Source organism: Chelonoidis abingdonii, chromosome 3 (assembly GCF_003597395.2).
Source record: "Chelonoidis abingdonii isolate Lonesome George chromosome 3, CheloAbing_2.0, whole genome shotgun sequence".
Taxonomy (NCBI): Eukaryota; Metazoa; Chordata; order Testudines; family Testudinidae; genus Chelonoidis; species Chelonoidis abingdonii.
The window spans coordinates 58,047,359-58,069,493 of NC_133771.1; the positions used below are offsets into that span (position 1 = coordinate 58,047,359).

Sequence of the window (22,135 nt, forward strand, 5' to 3'; positions counted from 1 at the left end):
CAGTGTAACCTGAGATCCCAGCAGAAGCAGGCAGCAAAGGGACTCTCGCATTACAGCCAAGTAATGGATGTTTTCTAGACCTCTCTGGCCTGATGGTTGATGGGATAAATACGGAACTAGGAATTAAGTTCCATACATCTCTTGTCTCAATTGTCATGTCTATGAATGCATCCAACCTTTAGATGAGTCCATTCAGTGGGACTTTACAACCAGGAAACTTAATCTCTCCAAGTATACCAGTTCCACAGAAATGCCCTGGAGGTAAGGACAGTTTTCTGTACACAATAAAGATCTTCAAAAAGCTGGTATCCCAAAAGATGCTCTTGGTTAAAAAGGACTGTCAGGCCACCATACTTCATATAAGCACACCTTCCTTACTGGGAAGCACAGCAAGAATGGCAGTGGGCTCTGTCCTAAACTCATTGCCACTTACCTAGAAATGAAGAACATGATCACAGATTGAGTCGATCTATAACAGATCCTGACAAGTAGTCTCTGGACTAGGGGATTGCAAATTAGATCTCTCTGGTGGGAGATGGATCTCTGCCACTCATCGGAAGAAGCTATCAGTCGTTTGCTTATGGCTTGAAAAAAGATTGCGGTAGAAGAAATTATTTCTCCATTCACTGGTGAAGGAGTTTCCTGTACACTTATCTGCTGGTTTGTCTGGCAACAAAAGTTCTAGAAAAGCTCAGGAGAGACAAAGATATCATAATGGCCCAGATAGGTATATTTCTTAATTCTGTTGCAATATTCAAATCTAATCCTACCATGGTGTCAGTTTGGCCTTGGATAATTGCTCAGAATCAGGACATCTTTCTACATTGCAACACAGGAGGCCTCTCACAATGCTTTGGTTCCTAGCATCCATAGGGATGATTTCTCTGGGCAGGTTGCTTGTGTGCTTCTGGTGTCTCATTCTCAGATATCATCTATCAGAAAGACCTACATCTCCAGGAGGAAAAGACTTGTTGTGTGATGTAATCAATATCAAGTATACCCTTTTAAATGCCCTGCACGAAAACTGTTTCAGTACCTCTCTCCTATGTCTGAGTGTAACCTGTCATGAAATAGTCAAAGGTAAATCAGTATCATTTTAACCTCATGTTGTCAGGTTTGAATGTCAGCGTTGACACTTTGGAAAGCTCCATTATAACAAGCCCCTAGTATAGTCATGAGGTCCTGATAAAGCAGATTTAAGCTTCTCTTGAGTTGCTTACTTCCTGTGAACTTAAATTTCTTATAAGGAAGTTCATCTTGTAGGTGACTGTGACTTAAACATGCAGAGTGAATAAACATCTGGAGGTAGTGTCTGATCTCTCTCTAATCAAATTTTACAAGGATGAACTGGTGCTATGGACTCACTGGAGATTCCTTTCCAAATGTGGTTTTGTAGTGCCACCAATATCAGTCTATAATCCTGCATAATTCTTTCCATGCCAATCCCAGTGAGGCTTTCCTCCATGTGACTGATGCTAAGAAGTTCTTGGGTTTTTACTTGGAGCAGACTACAGCTCCAAATTCATCTTTTTATTTCTTCTGACAATAGTTCGCTGGAAAATGATATTATCAAAACAACCATATCTAAATGGACGTCTGATCATATTTAACATTGCGCTGACTTGGTTGGCATGAAGCTAGAAGGCTACAAGGTTTATAAGACTAAAGGCAGGTCTGCCACCCTTGCTGGTCTTATAAATATTTCCAACACAACCATCTACAAAGCGGCTACATGTTGGGTTTGGACTTCAGACAGCAATCCAAGTTTGCGACTACAGAACTTGTTTCCAAGGCAGGAGAGGCCAGGTTGTCCCATCATTAAAGAAATTGGGGAATGGAGGTAGGAGGAGCAATTGGTTAGCGTGATTTTGTTTTCTGGGCCATGGCAGGGAATAGCTCTTATTTTCACTAGGCAACTTTGGGGCAGGGGGGTGGGTTACCTGTCTGAATGGAGCCAGTTCGTCAGTTTGAGAGGCATCCTAGCCTCCTTGCTTTCCTAGTAGTTGTTGTTCTTGTTTTTGCCTCTTTTTGCAGACATACTCTCATTTTCTCTCAGTACCTTCCTCAATTCTTTCCAGAAGTGAGAATGCTGCCTGGTGAGCACCCTTAGAGCGCCCACCCTTAATTCTGCTTCTATGAAGCCACTACCTTGTAGGATTCTGGCTCACCTTCACCACCAGCCCCTTCAGAATTTCTCTCTTTTGAGGTGCCTTTCTCCTGGACCTTGGTGTGTGTGCAGCCTCTACGCCGGATCCTATGTTGATTATTTTAAACGGGCTATTCCTTGTGCGAGTCAGGTGGCTCCCGCCGAGGAGCGGAGTGGCACTTTTGGAGGGCAGCATTTGTGAGTGACTGGGGCGGCCATGAGCAGCCAGTAGGGGGTCTCATTTATACTACCCCGCCCGCTGCTGTCAGACAGTCCCAAGCCTTGGCGAGGAGCCTGCGCTGTGTCCCCCCAAGAGCTGCGATCCAGCGCGGGGGAGAGTCCCTGCGATACCTTAGAGCCAGAATTAGGTGTGAGTAATGTCCCCTTATTATCGGCTTATCCGCCCTTCCCCCGGGCAGTAGCCAGAGCAGGAGGCCAGCCCAGCCGCCATGGGGCTGGCAGAGGCGTCTGGGTGGCAGCCGACCTCTGCTGCCGCGGTCATTCCCCTGTTCTCAGGCCGGGACAGCCGCACCCGCCCGCAGCGCCGCTAGCACAGAACAGGCTTCAGCCTGACCCTCCCTTGCAAGCAACAGCAGGAGTCCGGCTCGAAGGAGCAGCAGGGGGAGCACGAGCCCGAGCAGCAGGCGCCCGGCTCGGAGCAGAGAACAGGAACCGGGAGCGGCGCGAGGGTCTGGCGGCGCCGCCGAGCCTGACGCGGCCGCGGCGAGACCCAGGCACGCAGAACCGAGGATGTGGAGGCTGTAGCGGGGCAGTCACCGCCGCCGGCCTCTGCTCCCTCTCAGCCCTGCCGGGCTCCGGCCGCCGCGCGGCTCCTCGGAACAGAAGCGGCGTGTGCCCGGCCAGCAAGCCCCCGCCCTCCCAGAGGAACGGGGAGCCGGCGACACGGGCCGCTCCGGCAGCAGTAGGCTCTGGCGTCGGATGCACGCGCTACGCCATCTCGGTGCTGCCGAGGCCTGGACTCCGCTGCAGAGAGCAGAGCGGGGCGAGAAGGGGGCGGGCGATCTCCGGACACCAGAGGCAGCTCCATTGTGGCTCAGGTTGGTGCGGGCCTGTGCAGCGGACCCGGAGTCAGAGCGGAGGGAGGGTTGAATTCCCTCGCCGCGACCCCCTCACCGCAGCTGGGGTGGGGTAGGGGTGTCTGCGTTCACAGCACGCGAATGAAAGCTCCTGTGATCAGCAGTGATTGCGCCTGCCTACCGCCCCCCTGGGTCTGGCCTGTGCCCCCTGGAGCGGGGAGTCCGTACCCTCACAGCAGGGGGTTGTTTGTTTCCTTCTGGCCTGCGATGATCATAGTAACCCCGCCTCGTAATGAGGCAGCAGCAGGCGAGACTAGGAAACCAGAGAAGGAAAACTCTTCGGCAGTTCCTTTCCTACCCGCGCCTGTGGGACGCGGATGGGTGCCCTTTCCGTCCCCCTAGGCAGCACTGACTGCAAGCAACTCTTCAGTGCTTTCTCCTCTTTCACTGTAGCATAAGGCATGAAATTATTTACATTCGCCGTTTTCGTCTTCTATCGTTTCTTTAGCTAGTGGATAATTCTAGTGCTTTGGTACTTTGTCTATTAAGAAGTTATGCCTGGGAAGGATTTTTTTCATTGTGTTTAATCTGTGTAAAAGGAAGTATTGGAAATAAATCAAAATAATTTCTACTCCATTCTCTTGGTAAAGTGACCAGGTATCAAATGTGGTGAGTTAGTGTACACTTAGATGAACTCCTTGGTTTTGTTGATTTTTTTTTTCATGTTCTTTCTGAGGACAACTCTTAATTTTGCCCCAGTGTTTGAAGAATTATCACTATTGCTAATTTAATGTTGTTTTCTCCTGTAATCTAGAAGTTGTTGGACTTGGGTTGGGAATACTTTACATCTATTTCCTGGTACACATAGCTACTTAGGGATTGCATTTGAAGGACTTGCCAAATCCATTTGTACACCATCATTTAATGCTCTTCAGAAACTTCACATAGGGCAGTGTGCTTCTCTGTGGAAAAAAGAATGTACTATTCCCATTCCTGCTGCAGAAACAAAAGCATACTTCCATTCTATTTTTTAAAAAAAAGTAACCTGTGCAATTATATTTGTATTACAATTAATGTACTTTACTTGTATTATAATAAGTGATCTATTCTTCACTCAATATCAGGAGTAGCTGTATATATATTAAAGGGAGAATAAATCAAAGTGTTAGCACAATTTATAGTGAATTTGAATGTCGTAGGACTGGGAATAGTCTTATTTAATAAGAGTTGGCTAGAGAGACTGAGTTAATGGGACTCTGTTAAATTTTGTATCATATTTCGGTTATTTGAAATATATGAAATCTACGATCAGTGTAAACATTTTTCTGAATTCTGTAGAAAACTGCTTTTAAACAAGTATTCCCTTCATGCTAGTGCATGAGACACTGAATGTGAATTTTACTACAAACTTGACTCAGTACAGAAGCGACTACTAGATTTTTCTACTATCAGAGGGGTATCCATGTTAGTCTGGATCTGTAAAAAGTGGCAGAGAGTTCTGTGGCACCTTATCGAGTAACAGAAGTATTGGAGCATAAGCTTTCGTGGGTGAATACCCACTTCGTCAGACGCATGTGGTGCAAATTTCCAGAGGCAGATATAAATATGCAGGCAAGAATCAGTCTAGAGATAACGAGGTTAGTTCAATCAGGGAGGATGAGGCCCTCTTCTCGCAGTTGAGGTGTGAACACCAAGGGAGGAGAAACTGCTTTTGTAGTTGGCTTGCCATTCACAGTGTTTAATCCTGAAGTGATGGTTCTGTCACGTATTTTGCAATGAGCCTGATAGTTCAGCAGTGTTCTTCTTTGAGCCTGATCCTGATGTTTTTTGCTGCAGGGATGCTACCTTTTTAAATTCTCTAACCTTTGTAGCTGTCAGGGATTGGTTGAAGATGTTCTCGTAACAGGTTTATGTATATTGCCGATTCCTAATATCTGGACCTGTGTCCATTTTCCTTTTAGGTAGGGTTGTCCAGCTTGGCCTAATGTAATAATAGAGGGGCATTGTGGCACATGATGGCAATTATATTACGTTGGGGACGTGCAATGATACACCAATGGTGCTGTTTCTGTGCGTGATCTTGGTTCAGTCCCTTGTGATGGTGTCGCTGGCTGTAATATGTGGGCAGAGTTAGATTGAGTTGGTTTGCCATGGATTGTTCCTGAGTGTTAGATTACCACTTGGCTGCGGTGTGTGGTGCTGTTGAGTAATGCTTAGGTTGGCTGGGTTGGTCTGTGAGTGAAGGCGACTGGCTGGCTCCCAAAGCCTGTGAAAGTGATCTTTGTCCGGATGGGTTGTAAGATCACCTGAATGCACTCAGCATGGAGTAGTTTAGCTTGAAACTGTAGGCGTTGATGCGCCCAGTGGTGAAAGTTCACTATTGTTGCCGTCTTCTTTTTTTGGCGTCGCTCACATGTTCCTTTGCTAGGACATGTATCGCGGATGACTGTCTCATCTGGCTCTCTAGCCGTGTGCCCGCGTACAGTTGGCTCCTGTTGATGTTTCTCTACCTTCTTTCACCTCATCCTGCTGTGCCACCGTATTTATAGTTCTTGAGAATTCACCTTGGTGAAGATGCAGGTGTGGGTCATCTGTCTGGGTGTATGCCTGGTAGGGGGTGGGGGGGGGGGCGCCAAGCCCCAGCGCTGGACCAGCTTATCTTTTGCCGGTTCGTACCTCAGCGTGGCTGTCAGACGCATGGATCATTGTGGTGTTCCGAGATGGAAGCTTGGAGGCATCTTGAGGTAGCATGTAGCTCAGTCAGTGGCTTCTTTCGGATCATGATGTATGGTAATAACTTGATTGTCACTTATTTGTACCGTGGTCTGTCTAAGAACGTGGACCTCCCATGGATTTACTGGTCCAGGCGGTTGATGGTGGGGTGGAGCTGTTTGATCCTATGCTGGAATCTTCCAGTTCTCCTTCCATGGGTCCAGATGATGAGATGTCATCAGTGAAGCCGTAGGTAGAGAAGGGGTGAGGGTGGATAACTGAGGAAGCATTGTTCCAGATCAGCCATAAAATTGTTCGCATGTTTTGGGGCCATGCGGTTGCCATAGTCGTGCTCTGGTCTGAGGTATATATGTCACCAATTTGAAATAATTGTGTGTGAGGATGATAAGTCACAGAGCACCGAACCGTTGTGACTGTGGTATCATCAGGGATACTATTCCTGACCTGCTTGTATTCCATCGTGTGTGGGGTTGTGTGTTTGTATAGAGAGCCTCTATATCCATGGAGGCTAGGGTAGTGATGTTTTCTGGAAGATAAGCAATGGATTGTAGTTTTCTCAGGAAATCAGTGGTGTCACAGATGATAGCTGGGAGTGCTGGTGACGTAGGGTCCTGTAGTAGAGAGTCCACATATCCGAACAGTCTTTCAGTGAGACGCCAATTCCAGAGATGATGGGGCATCCAGGATTTCCAGGTTTGTGGATCTTGGGTTAGTAGATAGAATACCCCGTTGGGGCTCAAAGGGTATGTTGATTTACTCCCTGTATTATGTCAGGGAGTGCCCTGAGTTAGATGGTGCAGTTCTACGTATATTCCTCAGTGGGATCTGGGAAAGTGCCTGTAGATTGGTTATTGCGAGAGATCCTGTTCTATGATAAAGGAGGCTAGTTTGTCATTCATGCCTTTTTGCATTGTCCTATGTTATGGGTTGTTTTGATGCCTGTGTCGATGCATTGCGTTCTGCATGACCTTTAGGTATCATCTTACAGCATTTCTCAAATCTACGATACCCACACGATGAGGAATTAAGGAACAAATAACAACGAGCCAGACGATGTGTTACCCAGAGCCCTCTCTACTGCAATACAAAGCCCCATAGAACGAAACCAAGAACTCCACTGGCCCATCACACTACCAGTCTCTCAGCTTAAACTTCTACACAAGGCATCATCAGTGATCTACAACCCATCCTGGACAAAGATCACTTTCACAGGCTTTGGGAGCCAGGCCAGTCCTCACTCACAGACAACCCACCAACCTTAAGCATATTCTCACCAGCAACCACACACCGCACCATGGTAACTCTAACTCAGGAACCAATCCATGCAACCAACCTCAATGCTAACTCTGCCCACATATTTACACCAGCGACACCATCACAGGACCTAACCAGATCAGCCACAACAGCACCGGTTCATTCACTTGCACGTCCACCAACGTAATATATGCCATCATTTGCCAGCAATGCCCCTCTATGTACATCGGCCAAACTGGACAATCCCTACGTAATAGGATAAATGGACACAAGTCAGATATTAGGAATGGCAATATACAAAAACCTGTATGAGAACACTTCAACCTCCCTGGACACACAATACCAGATTTAAAGGTAGCCATCCTGCAGCAAAAAAACTTCAGGATCAGGCTCCAAAGAGAAACTGCTGAACTTCAGCTCATTTGCAAATCTGACATCATCAATTTAGGATTTAACAAAGACTGTGAATGGCTAGCCAACTACGAAAGCAGTTTCTCCTCCCTTGGTGTTCACATCTCAACTGCGAGAAGAAGGCCTCATCCTCCCTGATTGAACTAATCTCGTTATCTCCAGATTGATTCTTGCCTGCATATTTATATCTGCCTCTGGAAATTTCCACCACATGCACCTGATGAAGTGGGTATTCACCCACGAAAGCTTATGTGCCAATACTTCTGTTAGTCGATAAGATGCCACAGGACTCTTTGTAGATTTTTCTAGTCTATGAGAGAAATTGCATAGCATACATAACAAATAAATGGAAATAACTTTAAAAATCTAATTATAACTGGTAGTGGTGGTGTTAGAAGTAAGAAAATGTCAGTTTTAAAGCCATCTGTTTTTTAAAAAGGCTTTCTGTTTGTTTTTGCTTAAGGTCCACCTATTCTGTTTCTGTGTTTCCTGTTAGTGTTGAAGGATAAACTTATTTCATTTTGGGAGTCTGACCTTATCAGTGGACAAGGCACAAGTTTTCGGTTGTTTTTGTTCTTGTTTTTTCTGTTTTTTTTTTTTTTTTTTTAATCAGCCCACTGTGTTAATCTGAATGTATTTGCATTATTATTTCGGGGATCAAAATGCAAATCCTATTCAGTTTTTCATTTCTTGAGCTGGCAGGAGGTGAAAGTGTTATTGAGGTGATTCTTATTACTGTTGGAGCGATTAAATTGTATTGCTAATATTGGCATTGGAACAATTTTTATGATAATGCTGAAAGCCATTGAATGAAATTGTAAACCCTCTATATGATGGAAACCACTTAAAGCCAGGGGGTGCTTCCAGCACCCTGATTGGTAATACAGAAATCTGTTAACATTTCGAGTGTGAAAAACCACTCAAAGGGAAGCCTGGCTTTTGTTGTAGGTTGGAGAATGCTAACACAATCAGACTCAGTGAGGGATCAATTCTGTGGGAGCATCATTGCTTTCTGTCATACTGGAAAAATTTTTGGTTTATGGAAGAGTGCATTAAGTACTTTAACCTATGTGAATAGCCCTTGCAAAAATTTCCTTGAGCCTGTTCAACCTGAAAGGGCTGTTCTATAAGAAGCAAACAAGAAATCAGACCTCAGTGATGTATGTATCTTTTGAACTTTATATGAATGAGGCATAAGCCTATCATCTTCTCTCTATCTAAATCCTAGTGACTACCTTAGTCACTTTCTGAACATCCACAGGAGAAAAATACACCACCAGTCTGTGCCAGACAGGGTGCCTTAATTTGTGTTTGTTTTCATCCTTACCTTCCCCCCCTCCCCCCCCCCGCCCTTCTAGGTTTCTTTCACAGCATAGTTCATGTTCTATTCCAGCTTAAGCCAATGTAAGTTACATCACTCAGAGGGGTGAAAAAATCACCACCCCGAGTGACATAACTTACATCGACCTAACAGTGTCTACACCGCAGGAGATGCTCTCCCACCAATTCACATTCTGCCTCTTGGGGAAGTGGAGTACTGAAGTTGACAGGAGAGCGCTCTCCCATTGACTTATCACATCTTCACCAGACCAGCTAAATCAGGGGTTCTAAACTGGGGGTCAGGACCCCTCAGGGGGTTGCAAGGTTATTATATGGGGGGTCGTGAGCTGTCAGGCTCCACCCCAAACCCCGCTTTGCTTCCAGCATTTATAGTGGTGTTAAACATACAAAAAAGTGTTTTTTAATTTATGATGGGGGTTGCATTCAGAGGCTTGCTATGTGAAACGGGTCACCAGTACAAAAGTTTGAGAACCACTGAGCTAAATCGACACAGCTGCTTCAACCAGCCCTCGGTACTGGCTTGTAACTGTTTAAAATAATAGAACATGAGTTAGAAAGTATTCTTTGAAATTACTTAAATTCACTTATGTGAAATGATGCTTTAAATCCAGTTACAGAAACAGACTGATACAGTAAATGAAAGGTATTAGTTTTTTTTCATAGGGAAAATGAGATGCTGTCTTTAGTGAAATGAATATGGTATCCTTAAATCTAACTCAGATGAAAAATACAACATTTATGTTGTCATTGTTAGAATTTGGCATGATTTGGTTATGAGTGGAAGCATGCAAGGACTAAGTTAATTTGGTGGATGAATTGCTTTTTCTACCAGAGGGTGAACCTTTTAAGGTCAAGATTAAAATTAATTGCAGCGGAGGAAGTTAGAACTAAAGATTTTATTACAGACTCCTTTTAAAAAATGTTATTTGTATGGAATAATGCCCCTCATTCTTTCTTCACTTGTAAACCTAAATAATTTGCCTTCTCTTTTTGTGATCTCAGACCTACCCACCCTTTTGTCCTTTGTGCCCCTTGTCTCAGAATTCTTTTGTGCCTTTTTTTTTTAAAGTAAAAAATCCCAAAAGGCTGTAATGCAGTTATACCAAATTTTGCTCTCTCAATAAACCAAGGGCTGAGAGTTTTAGTTAGCTTATGGGTTACATAAAATATCATTAAAGCTTTCATTATCTTGATAAGGGCAGTGTAGCGGAATGGTCACCCACTCCTGTCATAAAGGGCTTAAAACAGCCTTTGAGAAGGCTGTGATATGTGATAAATAGTCAGTTTTATAAATTCATTGTGCCAGACCACAAATGTCCAAAGTAGGCATTTACATTCAGTGCAAATTAGGGCTGTCAGACGATTAAAAAAATTAATAGCAATTAATTGTGCAATTAAACAATAATAGAATGCTGTTTATTTAAATAGTTTTGGATATTTTCTACATTTTAAAATATATTGTTTTCAATTACAACACAGAATGCAAAGTGTACAGTGCTCACTTTATATTTGATTCAAATATTTGCGCTGTAAAAAACAAGTAATAGTATTTTTCAGTTCACCAAATACAAGTACTGTAATTCAATCTCTTTATCATGAAAGTTGATCTTACAAATGTAGAATTATGTACAAAAAATAGCTGTATTCAAAAATAAAACAATGCAAAATTTTAGAGCCTACAAATCCACTCAGTCCTACTTCTTGTTCAGCCACTCGCTCAGAATAGTATTTTTCAGTTCACCTCATACAAGTGCTGTAGTGCAATGTCATTATGGTGAAAGTGCAACTTACAAATGTAGGTGTTGTTTTTTTTTTGCTTCTTAACTGTACTCAAAAATAAAATGATGTAAAATTTTAGTCTACAAGTCCACTCAGTCCTCCTACTTGTTCAGCCAATCACTCAGACAGACAAGTTTGTTTACATCTGAGGAGATAGTGCTGCTCACTTCTTGTTTACAATGACACCTGAAAGTGAGAATAGGTGTTCGCATGGCACGGTTGTAGCCAGCATCGCAAGGTATTTATTTGCCAGATGCACTAAAGATTCATATGTCCCTTCATGCCTCAACCACCATTGCTGAGAAATGTGTCCATGCTGATAACTGACGTTCTGCTCACCGAAACCATCCAAAGCAGTGCGGACCGAGCATGTCATTTTCATCATCTGAGTCAGATGCCATCCGCAGACGGTGCTTTTCTTTTTTTGGTGGATCAGCTTTTTGTAATTTCTGCATCAGGACTGTTATTCTATTCAGACTTCTGAAAAGCCATTGCTATTACACCTGTCCCTCTTCAGATTTTGGAAAGGCACTTCAGATTCTTAAAACCTTGGGTCGGAGTGATGTAGCATATCTTTACGAATTCTCACATCCTGGTCCATCTTTGTGTTTGTCAAAATGTGCAGTGAAAGTATTCTTAAACGAACAATTGTGCGTGGGTCATATCCAAGACTGCTTAACATGAATATATGCATGAGGTTGAGGGTTAAAACAGAGGTAAGGAGTATGGTACAAATTCTCCCCAAGGAGTTCAGCCACAAATTTAATTAATGCAATTATAGCGCATCACCATTGAATTTTTTTTCCTTTTGGGGGGCGTCACAACATGGAACTTGAATGGGCCCAAAGCATTGAAGGGGCCATACAAATGTTTAGCATTATCTGGCACATAAATTACCTTCAATGCTGGCTTACAAAAGTGCCATTGGGAACGCCTGTTCTCACTTTCAGTGACATTGTAAAAAGCGGGCAGCATTTTCTCCTGTAAATGTAAACAGACTTGTTTGTCTTAGCGACTGGCTGAACAAGAAGTAGGACTGAGTGGATTTGTAGACTAAAAAGCTACATCATTTTATTTTTGAGTACAGTTATGTAACAAAAGAAAATCTACGTTTGTAAGTTGCACTTTTACCATAAAGACATTGCACTACAGTACTTGTATGAGGTGAATTGAAAAATACTATTCCTTTTGTTTGTATTTTTACAGTGTAACTATTTGTAATAAAAATAATATAAATTGAGTACTGTCTACTTTGTATACTGTGTTGTAATGGAAATCAATATATTTGAAAATGTAGAAAAACATCCGCAAATATTTAATACATTTCAATTGGTATTTAATTGTTTAACAATGAAATTAAAACTGTGATTAATCACGATTAATTTTTTGAGTTAATTGTGTTAACTGCGATTTCACATAGATTTTTCTTTTAGACAACATATATTCTTATTAAAAATTTCATGAATTGCATATTAACCAATGCTACATATTCACTAGACATAAATATGATATGACATTTGTTTTTTTACTTATTGTAAGAGCAAGGAAGGGGTATGAGTTTTTTGGTTTTGTTTTTGTTTTTAATTTTTTTGGTTTTGTAGAAAATGTCATGACTTCAAGAAAGTGACTTTGCATCTGGGAAACTCTCCATACATCCATAGCAAAAATCAGTGGGTTTGGTCCTGCAAACACTTATATGAGCAATCCTGTTGACTACAGTCAGACTACTTATGAGTAAAGGCTATTTGTGACAGTGATTCCAGGGTCAAGCTCCATGGTTCTGATTCAGGAAAACACTTAAGCATGTGCTTAAGTCCCACTGAAGTGGGACTTAAGCACACACTTTGCTGAACAGAAATGCAGTTAAGCGCTTGATTAATGTTTTGTTGTATTCGGGTATACGTAGATATTCTGTTTGGCATAGAATACTTTTTCACTTTCAGGTACATCCTGAAGTAAACTGTATAGAAAACTACAGACTTTTTTTTTTATTATTTCAAAATATGAAACTAGGAGTTAAATAGAGATGCACAGTCTCTCTCATTTCTAACTATGGCAGCAGATATTTGTTACAATAAATGCAATTTTATAAATCCTTGTAGAAGAGTCTTTTTTAATAATTCTCTTTTTCACAGAACAATGCACGAAGCATCCAACAATAAAAGTAACAGGGCCTACAACAAGGAAGCTGGAAGGGAGGAAAAGAGCTTTTTTTTTCCATTCTTTGGGGTCAGTGAGAAGTCAGGGGAGCAAGCTGTATTTATTTTAAGCAGAAAATAGAAAACTATGACAGCACAGTTCTTATGACAAACACAGATGGAAATACAGGGAATAGAATGAAACATCTGTGACTGAAGTTTGTAAGTAGAACACAGATTGAAATATACCAAATATAAACACAGTTTGAGAGAGGGAATAAAACCACATCAGTCATTTTAATCTTCATCAGATAGTTATATCTTATAGTCCGTGTTCAGTTTCCTTTTTTCATCACTCTTAAAAGTTTTGGAGTGGAGGATACATCTCAAAACAGAAAAGTTTTATTGTTATACTTTTGTCAGAAACAGGATACAGAGAATTCCTGATCAATGATTTTATTTTCCTCCTTTGCAGGATTTGTATAAAGAAAACTAAAAATAGTGTTCTGTATTTGTTTTAATTTTGAGTGATTTATCTTGGATTCTCTTCCTGTCTCAAGAATCATTAAAAGGGGCAATTACAGTACTTCCAGCGGCATATTTACCTTCTAATGTTTTGGTGAATGTGGTCGCATCTTGTGTTATTTATTTATACGATCATCCTTCATATTAGAAACAACACAGTAGAGTTTTATTTTCTATAATATTCATCAATTGTGCAGGAACCTTCCTTTCTGTGATTTTGACACTTCTGAAATATGGAGCTATCTTGTTTATCAAAATCAACCCGTTCACACTGATCAGCTCATGGCCTTTGTTTTACACCTCTTCTTAATTTCCTAAATATGTCCCATTACTGGGCTCAATACAGGTTCTTTGGCCTTGGTGTACAGGATGTCAGATAAGGTGATGCAGTGGTCCCTTCTGTCCTGAAAATTCCTGTATCTCTCTGGTCTCCTCCCGTTCCCCCCTCCCCCACCCAAATATGTTGTAGTTGAGTCTCCGCTGTTTAAGCCACAGAACCTATGTAGTAACCCTGGCACTGGCATCTGCTGCAGCTGTGATGTAGCAGCACAGAATGCTGTCCTGGGGAGAGAAAGAACCAGTGAGAGGACAGCTTGATCTGGGGACAGGGTTTGTAATCCGCCCTGAAGGGGCAGCTGGAAAAAGCTATTAGAGAAGAAGGAAGGAAGGAGAAGAATCCTAGATGATGAGCCAGTGGATGAACTGGAGCTGGGGTAGGCAGTGAGGTGATAAAAGAACAGGGGAGTAAAAGTAGGAGACTTCGAAGTGAGAAGAAGAAAAGTAGGAAAGGTTTCAGGTCATGTGAAACATTTAAAAAATAGACTTGGATGTGTGAGCAGACACTATTAGAGACGGGAGGTAAAGGAAAATAAAATCTGCTGACATACTAGAGAGTCTCAAGGAAAATACCTGAAAGGAAATATAATTGGTGGAAAAAAAGAAATTGATCAAAACGCCGTTATATGAAAAGAGATAATGAAAACGATAAACAAGAAGCCCACCCACGAATAACCTAAAGTATCTGAACAGAGAGAATGACTGTTTGAACTTCTGTTGATGGAATACCGTTCAAAGGTGCCTAACAGAGAGAGCCCACTAGGTGAAGAAACTCTGCTTTTGGATAAACTTGATACAAAGAGGTACAGCCACAGGAACATCAAATCTAAGGAGCATTTCAAGACAAAGAAAAGCAGAGAACAGGACAGCAAGAATGGAGCTGGATTTACGGTAAAGGAGAAGAAAAGTTGATTCTTCTCTGAAGTGACAGTATATTGTTGAGTAATCTTTTGTTCTTGTTAATAACAATGCATTTGCTATTTACTGCACAGAGTAAGGAAGAGTAGCATGTACAAACTTGCAAAGGTTAATGTGTTGATAACCTATAGTTCATTATTATCAATAGTAAGTACTTGGTAATATGCTATATTACTTATTCTCCTGGTACAATTTTTGGGTTTTCCCTTATCATTTAAAATTTTTAGACCTTTATCCCTTTGTCTTGGTTTGCCTCTGCTTCTCCTTGTAGTTAGCAGAGTCTCGCCTAGCTGGGTAATTGCAAATGGGCATCACAAACAGAATAGGAGAAGTGCAAAGTCAGAGATACCCATCATAAAACAACATAAGTCAATCAGGAGACAACACAGGAGAAAGTAAGAATGTTAACTTCAGGAACCTTAACTCTGTACCACGATCATCACCACAGATCAAGAGTCACGTTATGCAAAATTGTTAGGTGTGGAAGGAGTTGATTTTTATTGGTAAGTATCAGTAATAATCAATTTCACCATGTTGGAATTATTAATAATATTTGAAATTATTAATATTGATATGGAAAATCACCAAATACCAATTTAGCCATAAATTCTGTTAAATTTAATGGAGGCCAAGTGGTATTTATACAATTTCTCTAAACATGCCTAAAAAGCGTAACTAGTAAGAAATTTACTACATTCAGACAGTAACAAAACACTTATAAGCATTTGATCAAGAAACTTACAAATGGGCTAATCTCAGGGATGCTTACATCCACATTGGTTGACTCCAGTGTAGTCAGGCAGTTATTAGCAATAAACCCTTTTAAGAGTTTACTTTTGATACCATTTAACAAACACATGATGTCATTGCCAATTACTGACTTCAGCTAAAAACCAATTTGAGACAATTCATCCTTATTTCCAGTCTTATTCCCGATAAGATTTACAGCACCCTTTCTTCCCAAGGCCTTTCTTTTCTTATCTCCCTAATCACTCTGTTTTACTAGCAGAACGATGGGAAGATTTGGGCTTGTTTCTCTTTAGACAGTTGTTCATTGTCTTGTTACTATAGCTCTTTATTAGTTACTTTTAGAGCCATACACCCTTCCCATCCATTACAAGTAATATTACTTATTATTCTCACAGCCTTCTTTTACTTCCTGGTTGGGGCCTTCTTTACAATACTTATATAGATCCTTAACCAAACTTAAGCAAACTTTAATTCTTTAATTTCGTACTTATCCTGCATACCATATACACACAAAATGACCAAAAAATTTCCATTGATGATCATCAGAATATTCAGATAGGCAAAGTAAGAAAAATGCGGCTTGAGAGCTTATTCAAGTCTGATTTAAGGCTATTTACTTTTTATTTTTTGACAATTTGTGTTTCAGTGGTTATAATGCTTTAACTTTTTGAATCTCTGTGTCCATTATCATTGTAAAATGTATCATAAAATTGTTTCCTGAAACTGTGAAAATAAAAATAGAAACAAATGTCTAGATAAACATTGATATTATCCGTTGAACTTACAAAAATAAAAATTGAATTCTGCCATGCCTAACTATTGTACATTTCATTGCTAACAATGCCACATAAACAATATAGGTCTCTACCAAAATTGATAATTTTCTAATATTTCTGTTTTAGTGTTAGACTTTTTGTTTAGTGGGTCAAGGTCCCTGTGAATATGGTCATTTAAAGCTACTATAACTATGTAGCTTTCCTAACTATACATAGCTATTTAACTATGGAACACTTAGTTTTAGATAAATTATCCATATTTTGAAACCTTTCTAAAGCCCATGGACAGACTCTAAAAGTGCACAAAATCTGTGATCCAGGCAGCCACAGGCTGTGAAAATAAGCTACACAGAGTCCACGTCTACACTACCTGATTAATTCGAATTTGTTTAAACCGATTTTATAAAACCGATTTTATAAAATCGATTTAGTGCGTCCACATTAGGATCCTTAAATCGAGTGTGTGCGTCCATGGTCCAAGGCTAGCGTCGATTTCAGGAGCAGTGCACTGTGGGTAGCTGTTCCACAGCTATCCCATAGTTCCCACTTCCTGGTTGAGAGCCCAGTGCCTGATGGGGCAAAAAACATTGTCCCGGGTGGTGCTGGGTATCTCTCTCCTCTCCCAGCTTCCCCCCTTTTCCTGGGTTAGCCGTGCATGCGACACTAGACTTCACTCTTTTGAATGCAATGGAGAGGCAATTTCTAGCGTCCCCGAGGCTATGCATTTCCAGCTAACAGCTAGCACACAAGAAATTCCCCCTCCCTAATATCTCGTAGCAGTAACTAGAGAAAAACTCAACCACAAGAGAACAGAGATGATTCTTTATCTTTCCCGTAGCCTGCCTCTTTCCCTGGGAACAATAGGAAATAGCCACAGCCTGGCTCTCCCCTTCCCTTGCCTCACTAGGAAAGAAACTCCCATTCAGTTTTCAAACGAACTTTATATAAAAGAAAGAAAGTACAAAACATACTCTTGCATAAACTCAATACAGCTTCTTGCCTTATAAGAAAATATGAATAAACAGTTCTGATTTAAAGATAGCCGAATTAAACCCAGTCCAGCAAATCAACATACAGGTAAATACACACAAAGCTCATCATAGCCGGAATTTATCTTGCTTTCCTTTGCTTACTCACAGATGTTAGGAGAAACTTTGAGATAAGATGGTAGTTAGGAGGAAACCCTGTTACTCACAGGCCGAGGAGAAACAAAAAGACACAGGCAATCCACATCTGTAAATACACACCACAAAGCTCCTCATTAGGCCGGAATACTGTTGGGTTCCTTTTACTCACAGACTTTAGTGAAATTGAGATAAGATGGAGGTAAGAAAACCTGTTTACCTCATCCAGCCGAGAAAACAAAAAAACCCCTGAGTATACAATTCCCGCTCTGACTTTAAACAATCCAGTTCTCTGATTGTCCTCTGGTCAGGTGTTTGGGTTACCCTTTCAGGTAAAGAAACTTAACCCTTACCGACCTATCTACTTATGACACGCCCCCAAATCACGACAGTAGGAGTTCACTGGAGCGTGATTTCTACCTAGAACTGTAAAACTAAACAGAGGAATACACACATGCACAAGGAAGATAAAAGCATGCAAAGTACAAGACTTCAACATCTTCAGGAAAAAGCCACTTCCTTAGCGCAGCATAGTGCAGTTTGTAGCTGGAACCGTCTGTCCCCCAAACGTTATGGGCGTTAGCTTTCCAGGGCGTACACAAAGCATAGCATTCCTTTCTCCTGACGACCAGTATCGGAAGGCCCACCTACCCTGGCGAAAATGTCTGTTAGGGCCTGTACACTGCTTTAGCTGTTGGTGTTACCTTACGAGCCATTGTTCTGGGGGGGGGGGGGGGGGGGGGGGGGGGGGGGCGGGGGGGGGGGGGGGGGGGGGGGGGGGGAGGGGGGGGGGGGGGGCGGGGGGGGGGGGGGGGCGGGGGGGGGGGGGGGGGCGGGGCGGGGGGGGGGGGGGGGGGGGGGGGGGGGGGGGGGGGGGGGGGGCGGGGGGGGGGGGGGGGGGGGGGGGGGGCGGGGGGGGGGGGGGGGGGGGGGGGGGGGGGGGGGGGGGTGCGGGGGGGGGGGGGGGGGGGGGGGGGGGGGGGGGGGGGGGGGGGGGGAGGTAGGGGGCGGGGGGGGGGGGGGGGGGGGGGGGGGGGGGGGGGGGGGGGGGGGGGGGGGGGGGGGGGGGCCATCGCGTTAGCAAACAAAGTCCACGAAAGTCAGTGCCCTACTGGCTTCCCCTGGTGTCTTCTGGAAATGGACCCAGACTATCCACAGCTACTTGCTGAATGGGCCTCATTATGGGAATGGTTGGAGAGGGTGCTTGACCAGAGCTTGAGGCTTTTCCACTTCCTTGGCACACCTCACAAAGACTGGACATACTGGGCAGCTTCCTTGCCATCCCCTCCCAGGATAGAAGGATTTCACCCAACCTGTCTTTGCTTCTGTTCACCCAGCATGACCACTGGGGATGATCATGGGCTAAGGCTTAAAGCTTTCCCCTGTACTTGTGAACCACAAACCATGTTTGCGCGGCTTGCCATTCTTCTGGGCGTCACCAGAAGAATTCCTTGTAATTAAAAAGTCCTTGTCTATAACAAACCGGGATCGGTCAGAAGAGCTGAGAGGCGGTGGGTTTGCTCCGTGCCGCACTCAAGCTTCCTGAAGGCTGACATCTGCTTCCTGCTCAGTTCTGGACTTTTCCCTTGAAGCTGGGACACCAGTTCTTCCTCAGACTGGGGACTTGGCTGGTCCCTCTGGAAGTGATGTAGCATGATGCGGGGTTTCTTCGCTGGTGCACCGCTCTCTGCTGGTGCAACCTGGTGTATTTCAGGCTCTGCCTGAAGCCTCTTCGTTATGTTGTCTGTTGCTACTCCAGTTCAGGCTCGTGGGGTCCCTTCTGCGTTGGGGTTGAAGATGTGGTTGCACTGTTTGCGTCGGGTTGCTGTTCCCAGTTCCGGGTTCTGGGACTGGAGGTGTTGTGGCTGGTTCAGCCATTGACATGGGCTCCGCGGTCCCACTACCTCAGTCTGGGTGTCTGGTTAGCACAGACAGGTTGTCTGATGTCCTCACCTGCTTATGTAGTTGGAAATTTCCACAGGTGTGTGAACCACAATGGTGTCGAGGGTTAGGGAGTGTAGTTAGAGCCGTTTTGCCTAGCCAGCTCCCTCTGTAAGGCCTGTTGTGGGCCTCTTCTCTGTAGGTTGACAAGATGTCGTTAGAAGGCTGTCTCTTCTCTTGTTGTTGTTTTTTATGCGGAGGTCCAGCTCTAGTTGCCAGAAGTTTCTTTTCTAATGTGCCTTTGCGCTGTCTTTCCTGTTCTCTTGTGTGCTGCCTCTTGGCTTCTTGTTTTAGCCTTAATTATCCAGCGTCTCCTATGTTTATTTTTCTGCTCTTTCTAGGGCTTGTTGCGGGCTCTTTCCTTTTTTCTGCTCTTCTTTGGACTCATGGTTTATGTTTTTCTTGTGTTTGGATGCTCCTCTTGGGTGTTCTGTCTGTCGCTGAATTTTTGCTTTTCTCCTCCTGATTATTTGCCAGGCAAACTGCTTTGACTGCTTGTAGACTCTGTTTGATATGGCAATTGAACCAAAACAAAAAGCAACTGTATTTACCTCGTGTGCGATGCTGGCTGGGGAAGTTGACTCGCAAAGGAGTGCTATTGTTTCACCACACGACCTTAATGCGTTCTCTTAATAACTCTGCAAAAATGCAAGCTGCTACAGCCAAGCAGAAAAAAAAATTTTCTCTCTAGCACTTTAAAACCAACCTCTTTTCTCACTGCTAATCCCTAGCAGGAAAAAAGAAAAATAAGGTAGCTAGCTGGTTTTTTGGATTTTTATATCCCACCTGCGCTGCTCACCATGTGGAATAGCCTCCTGTCCCAGATCTGGACTTTAGCGTCAGACCTGGGTGCTTACCTGCAACTCCCCCAGCTCACTACCAAGCTTGGATATTCTGAGAACAAAACATGCACTAGCAATCCACATCTGTACATACACAACACAAAGCTCTTCATAGCCGAATTCCTTTGCTTTCCTTATGTACTCACAGACTTTTTAGTAGAATATTTGAGATAAGAGAGAGTTAGAAGGAAAACTTGTTACTCATAGCCGAGAAACAACAAAGAGACCGCCGAGCTATACAATTCCCGCCTCTGAACTTTAAACAATCCAGTTCTCTGATTGGTCCTTGCTCCCGGTAGGTGTTTGGTTACCCTTTCCAGTAAAGAAACTTAACCCTACCGTTACCTATGCTTACTTATAACGCCTCTTTAATATACTTTTAATCGAAGGAAAATCAAGGAGGCGATGGGTGGGTTTCTACAGAATGACTTTTAGATAAGAATTCATGATTTTTAAGCAATACCAAATTGACTTTTAATACAGTAATAAATGATTTTTAAAATATACTGACTTATTTCTCAGCAAGCTGTAAGTAAAGGGGAGGGTGGGTTGCTAAGAGGGAGTGCAATAAGGCAGGAGTGTTTCATCAAGGGGAAACAAGCACTGCAGTCACCCCATTACCCTGGCCCGTGCTAAGACTACTTTTTCAAGCTTCTCTGATGCGCCACCTCCTCGGTGTTGCTCTTCTAATGCCCTGGTGTCTGGCTGCTCGTAGTCAGTGGGCCAGGTGATTTGCTCAGCTCCCACCCCGCCAGAAAGGTCTCCCCCTTACTCTCACAAGAATTGTGAGCACACAGCAACAGCAGATAACAATGGACATTGGTTTGGCTGAGAGTCTTGAGCGGAGAAGATGATCGGAACGCGACCCTTTAAACGGCCAAATGCGACACTCTACCACCGATCCTGCACTTGCTCAGCCTGTAGTTTTTAAACAGCCTCCTGACCACTGTCCAAGCTGCCTGTGTATGGCTTCATGAGGCCATGCATCAAGGGTTAGGCTGGCGTCACCCAGTAAACAAGAGCGAGGCATCTCAAACATCACCAACTTTATTTTCTGGTCTGAATGTAATTTCGCTTGCTGCAGCCGGTTTTAAAGAGAGTTGCGTTTCTTGAAGATGCGAGAGTCATTGAACCCTCTCATCCCACTGGTATGCTGTTGAAACGTCCTTGTGACCACCAGTGCTTGCAGCACCATGGAAAAGTACCCCTTGCGTTTCACGTTACGGGTGCCCTCTCTCCAAGATAGAGTGATGGGTTCCTCGTATGGCCTCCACAGTTAGCGAATCCCATTGCAACAAAGCATCCACTATCACCTGCCGTTTCCAAAGTCACAAACTTTCTGTAGTCAGCAGGGGCTTAACGATTGCTTTGGCTACTTGCACACAGAGCCCCCACAGTAGATTTTCCACTCCAAATGATTCCCGACTGCACCGTAAGGCTGTTCTGGAGTTGGCAAGCTTCCAGGAGGGCTATTGCGCACTCGGCTTCTTGCACTGTGATGGTGCTCATGCTCTCATCTTCAGTTGCAATGGCGTGTGCAGCAGGAAGAGCGAGAGGTCAGCGAAAGTTCAGAAGGAAAGAGGCTGCTACGCATTGCGAAAGTTTTGCAGCCACTGGAATCGGTCCCACAACCTGCAAAAAACTATGCAGTTCCCACCATTCGTGCTGTTTCCCTGTTCTCTATACTTAATCAGCATTCAATGGGTAGAATCCTGCCCAATTACCAGCTACGTAATGCTCCTAAAATGCTGCGTCCCGACGGCTTAGGAGGAATTCAGTCTCCATGTCGTCATCGTTCACTTCGCTCTTGTCGGTGCGCTGCCGTAGCTGCCTCCTCTCCTCTCCTCCTCCTCCTCCCCCTCTCTGAATTTGCAGTTCAGGTCTCAGCATAGACAGCACAGATAAGAGTGCACGGTGGTGTTACAACTGCACGATTGCAGTTACTGATCTCAGCAGGGTCCACTGGTCTTCAGCAGGGTCCATGCTTCGCTGTGCTATGGCGTTGCTCTCTTACCCAGAAAACAAAGGCGCGAAATATGTATGGCCTGCGCCTGCTTTTCACATAAGGAGGGTGGAGGCTGTAC

General features: G+C 43.5%; 1 protein-coding gene across 1 annotated transcript in view; it reads left to right on the top strand.

Moving 5' to 3' along the window:
- The first annotated feature begins 2,654 nt into the window (after positions 1–2,654).
- The window catches only part of FAM135A (family with sequence similarity 135 member A), a 142,826-nt gene continuing 123,345 nt past the window's right edge, over positions 2,655–22,135 (top strand). Inside the window, exon 1 of the mRNA XM_075063752.1 lies at positions 2,655–3,204. The gene's annotated coding sequence lies outside the window, so the exon portion shown is untranslated. The remainder of the gene's footprint in view (positions 3,205–22,135) is intronic.